At 42.9% G+C, this 5,575-nt stretch overlaps 1 non-coding gene across 1 annotated transcript; it reads right to left on the bottom strand.

Annotated features, from left to right (window-relative positions):
- Window positions 1-2,538: 2,538 nt before the first annotated feature.
- On the bottom strand, window positions 2,539-2,720 carry LOC131555003 (U2 spliceosomal RNA). The gene has a single exon (XR_009274498.1). It is a non-coding gene; the product is annotated as a U2 spliceosomal RNA (small nuclear RNA).
- Between the last annotated feature and the right edge of the window lie 2,855 nt (window positions 2,721-5,575).

The raw sequence follows: 5,575 nt of genomic DNA, 5'->3' as shown, positions 1-5,575 counted from the left end.
GTACAAAGACATATTCTAATGAAAATCCTCATGCAGGGGAAAAGCAGTGGGTGATGTTCCTAAAAAGCTATGAATGAAATCTTCACTTGTCCTTCTTCTTTCCCCAGTTCTTTGATCATTGAACCCACTTACAATATTAATATTTTATTTATAATTTTGTGGTCATATTTGTTCTAATGAAAAGGAAGAGATACAATCTCCTCCATTACAAATGTGTATTTCTGGATTGATTTTCCTCAGAAAATAATATGAGCTCTTTTTAGAAAGGCAAGCAGAAAGGGATTTAGATTTCTGCATTGACAAAAGAAATGTGAGGTACTGGGCTGTTATGAATAAGCCTAATTTGATTTAAGCAGAACAGATTTAAAAGTGGAAATTAGGACTTGGCATATCTTTTCTTCCTGAGATGTAATGTAAGATGGAAATGATAAATATTAAAAAAGATCTGATATGATACAAGAGAGATGCTGACAGAATTGTTCTTCAGTCATGCTGCTTATTATTATACATGGCTTTAATTTCACAGGAAAAAAACCCCTCCTAGTTACTTTATTAATTTTTCAAGTTCCAGAAAATGAACGTGTTGTTATTCAACCAGTTTCTCTTCATGGGAAACCTTAAGCACTTAAATCAATTTCCTTCAAGCACCAGTTATTAAATCTGCAAAAATACGTTTCTCTACATCAGAGCAAAGAGCTCGACTTAAGAAAGATCACCTCCCCACCTCCAAAAATATTATTTTGGGAATTTTATTTTTTTTTTAAATCCTGAACAATTTTTAAAATTAAAGTACTTTGAGCAATATTTATTAACAGGATCACTACAGAGATACCAGAGTGGGAAGGACTGGGAGAACTGTGTGCAACATTGTGTTAGTATCTGCCTAACTCCAGTGATGACTGGCACAATTACTCATCCCACAGCAATACATTTGGCACAAGAACAAGGAATTAATGCTTCTGTGACCAAATGCACTAGCGAGCAGCAGAGGCATTGGGAAGGCTGGTCTGAGTGGTTTTTGCTTGGCTTCACTTTGGCACCCATCTCCAGCTCCTGCTGAGCCCATATTAAATGGTGCAAAAAAATCAAACTGTTTCATACTGATTTCAAAGGAGGTGAGTTTTCACAGCTCCCTGGTCATTTCTAACAAGCTGTGTCTATAGCAAGTCCCTTCAGGGTCTGGCACAGCTACTGTCAGCTCTTCTACCAAAAACTAGTAGTCCATGACTGACGATGTATAAAATGAAATATTACTCTTTTTTTGTTCTTGTTTTTCTTTGCTTGATGCAAAGCTCACTGTAGGTCCCTTTGTTCTTCAGAAGAATGGAGATTAATAGTTTTTATAATGAAAGACAGGCTTGAATGACCTCCCTCTGAGATGAGCAAAGGTGACTGCAGAGGGAGCTGCAGGAGTGCTGGGCAAGTGGCCTAGTTTTTTTTTCTCCTTGCTATTTGCTTTTATATTATGAAGGACGAATCTGGGACTATGCATGGCAAATCTCAGCCAGGCTGAAATCTGTGTTTTCACCTACTGAATATCGAATTGCCTCTGCTGAGGATCAGGATTCAGCACTGCCACCAGGCATTTCACAGCACATTAATTAATCTGGAGATCCAATTAATACACCTCATGATCCTGACAATACTTTGTGCCATGCTTTGGGCCATCTCATCCTGAATGCAGCCTGACTTTTTATGCCAACACACCAAGAGCCCAGACCTCCTGCAGTGCTGATGGATAATGCAGGACCCAGTGGAGCCTGTTGTGACCAAGACAGCTCCTTGTGGAACCTCAGAAGGCCTTTTGTAAATGTGGTCTGCAGTTCCTGCCAGCTTTCTTCCTCTTGCTTGTTTGGCTTTATCTGCTGCCCAAGGCCAAAGAATCCAGCACCAGCTTCTCAGTGAGCAGCTAAAGGTGTTTTCAGTATTTGCTAGGCATGTGTATTCCTTGGGGACACAGAATGCTGTGGCTTGGAAGGGACTTTAGAGACCACATGATTCCAACCCCCCTTCCATGGGCAGGGATGTGTTCCACCAGAACCAGGCTGTTCCAAGCCCTGTCCAACCTGGCCTTCAGCACTTACAGGAATGGGGCAGCCCCAGCTTCCCTGGGCAACCTGTGCCAGGGCCTCACCAACCTCACGGGGAAGAATTTCTTCCTAATATTTAATCCAAATTTACTCTTTTTTACTTTAAAACCATTTCCCCTTTTCCTGTGACTATATGCTCATATAAAAAAGCTGCTCTCCCTGTATTGAAAGCCCCCTTTGTTCACTGGAAGCTCTAAGGTCTCCCTGAAGCCTTCTCTTCTCCAGGCTGAACACCCCCAGCCTGTCTCCAGAGCAGAGGGGCTCCAGCTCTTGGAGCATCTCTGTGTCGCTACTCTGGATCTGCTCTAACATATCTATGTCATTCTTATGTTGGAGACCCCAGAACTGGATGCAGAACCCCATGTAGGCTCTCATGAGGGCAGAGGAAAGAGAAAGATTCACCTACTTTGACCTTCTGACCCACCTCTCTTTTGGTGCAGCTCAAACTTATCAGTGCACCATTCCTAGAGTCACTGCAATGCTGGGGCAATGCATGGAGCAGAAAGAACAAGCTCCAGGTCCAACTCCCATGCCCCAAAGTCTGTTTAATATAAAATCCTCTCATCAAGGGCATATCAGATATTAAACTCTTAAGATCAGACACTACACTTGGCCAACACCAGCAGCAAATCAGTCCTTTCTTTTTGCATGGTTCCTTCAAAGGAATAGATGCAAGTAGATGACCCAGCTGGTGACAATACTTATCATTGTTAATTCTTATCCTGGAGTTTGTGAAAGGAAAAAGCTGCAGTAAAGCCACTTCAGTTCTCTTTCTGCTCATCTTTGGGACTTTTCATAAAACATCAAGCTCCATCCCTTGCTAGAGGATTCATGGGGCATTTTGGATGCAACCCAAGCAGCGTTTTGGCCTTTCTTGTCCCAGACTAAGATGCTTCCATGGCAGCAACATCAGCTGCCTGAAACCAACCCCCCACCTCCAACACCCAGCACACAAACTAAAGCACATCCCTGATGCCAACAACATTTGAAGACTCCATCAGAACTGTACTAAAAGTTCTGATAAAGTTCTGCATTATCAGCTGTGAGGTACATGTCATTGCTCAAGGTTTGCAGTAGGGTAATCAAGATCCAGGCTTAGGGGCAGATCTTTCACATTCTGCATGTCAATGGCCTTGAGAAATGTGAAGTTTTAAACAGCAGGTAGTAGCTAGTGGAGATTTTTTTGTTAACATGGAAAAAAAAAGGTACAGGAGGAGTGAAATTATTGTTCTGAAATGGACTGCCTCCATTCACGTACTGGCTGATTGCATACATCCATCTTCTGCAGTGCCAACTCCTTCTCCTCATATAGTTGTATTTTTGGCTTTGTTCCCCAGTGTAAATCAGGCAGAGTCTCCACAGTGATGGTGTCAGGTATCAGCCTGGTGCTTGGTTTCAGCCCAGCTCCTCGAAGTGTACCATAAATAAAGACATAGAGAGGCAGCAGGTGGGTGTCATTTCTTCCCCAGACCCTTGGCAGCTACTTGGGAATCTTGTCAGAGGGTCTTCAAATAGTGTTGGAAAAAATCCTCCATATAACTCCAATAATTTAAATAAGTAACTAGCCTGGAAAATGTCAGAAGACACACAATCAAGATAGCAATGCTCAAAGGTAATCGAAACCACAATTTAAATGCATTAGAGTTTCTGTGTTTTGGTTGTTTTGTTCTGTGCCAGTTTGGGATTGGATGGGAGGCTTATTCCATAGGGAAAACCCAGAGTATGACTCAAGCCTGGCAGGTCAAAAGGCAAATGATGAGTTTCTCTTTCTGCTCTCTCTTCTTCACAATGTTTTTTTTTCACTAAGAAATATAAGAATCAGAGGAACAACACCTCTTTCCTTCTCCATAAAGCTATCATGCTTTCCATTTCCCGCCAGTGATAAACTATCTTTTTTTTTTTCCCATAGGAAATTAGAAGAGAAAGAATGGTTGAATAGAAGCAAACAAAAAAGAGTAGATTTTCTTTTTCCATCGAAAATATGTTTTTTATCTCACCCCAAAAGGCCTGATAACTATTTTAACACTGTATTTGCAATTAACTAATTTTTTTTCTTTGAGTTAATCAACACATTTCATTCAAATCTGAGTATTTCCTAGCAGGGTATAACCACCAGATAATTTTGTTGCTCCTGTTCCAAACCTGCAGAAGACCTGGTGTGATGGAAATCTTACCTGCTAATCAGTAGCAGATTAGTGTGTAAGGAAAATTATCCCCATCACAAACCTAGCCTGCCAGGAGTTGCCCTTACAGCAGAGCTGGGTGTGAAGATTTCTGTCCTGCTTTGTGCCTCAGATGGGGCAGCAGATGTGGAGAACTTCTGTGGCTCATCACCACAGAGTAGCCTGCAAGGTTATCTGACTCCTCATGTCTGGGTGTCATCATGTGTATGGTGTCTGCTCCATCACCCTGTCCATCCTGCACTGGTTTTGTGTTGCTGAAATGGCTCCCGAGGTATTAAAAAGTCTTTTTTTCCCAGCCTTGCAACCAAAGAAGAAGTCGAGATTCTTCAGCTCTGGTTTTCATGGTTGTTTATTTTTCCTTATCTATAACATTCTTTCTCTGACCTGCTGAGGTTTGTCCAGCAGGTTGGGTTGAGGCACACTGTCCACCCTTGGGGTGGTGTTAGATTTTTATACAAAAACTACCTGTACTTTATTTACAATAACTTCCCAGTACTTATCAACTATGTTAGACAGTCTGTCTCTACTCTAAACAACCCAGAAGTGCCACCATCACAGCAGAAGATGGAGGCTAAGAAGAAGAAGAAGGACAGGACACGCCCAGACTCTTTCATCTTGCCTCTTGAACCTCCATTCTAAATCTCCAAAATTCTACTTTTTCACTCTGTGATAGTCACTATCATTCTACACAAAGGCCTGTAAAGGCTTGTGTCTTGTAAATCTTCACGCAAAGTTGGTAACTTTTTCCATGGGCTAAGATCGAAGGCACAGGTGTCTCTGACTCTGTGCCAAGGTTTCTGAGCCTGAGCCCCCTGCCAGGGTCTCGAGTCCTCCAGGGCAGCCAGAGGAATGTCCTGGGCTCTGACACATCCTCTCCAGGAGAAGTGCATGGTTTAGAAGAAGACATGTGCCTTCTTCTGTGCATTGAGCACCCACAGCATTGCAGCCTTTCTTCACCCAGGATCATCATTCACCAGTGCCTTCACCCACCCATCAGCATCAGTAATCCCCTGACTGCTCCTGGGGACAACCACCAGGGATGTGCTGCAGGGAAAGGAAGCAATGCTGTTTCCATTGAATCAGCAAATGGTTTGGCTACACAGAGATCTTCAAGTGCATCTTTGTTCTTGTTCTAACCTCCCTGCCATGGGCAGGGACACCTTTCACTATCCTAGGTTGCTCCAAGCCACATTCAGCTTGGTCTTGAGCACTTCAGGGACGGGACAACCACAGCTTCTCTGGCCAACCTGTGCCAGAGCCCCACCACCCTCACAAGGATGAATTTCTTCCCAATATCCCATC

The sequence above is a fragment of the Ammospiza caudacuta genome, chromosome 2 (genome assembly GCF_027887145.1).
Source record: "Ammospiza caudacuta isolate bAmmCau1 chromosome 2, bAmmCau1.pri, whole genome shotgun sequence".
Lineage (NCBI taxonomy): Eukaryota > Metazoa > Chordata > Aves > Passeriformes > Passerellidae > Ammospiza > Ammospiza caudacuta.
The sequence above is the reverse complement of the archived record's forward strand: the minus strand, read 5'-3'. Positions and strand labels throughout refer to the sequence as shown.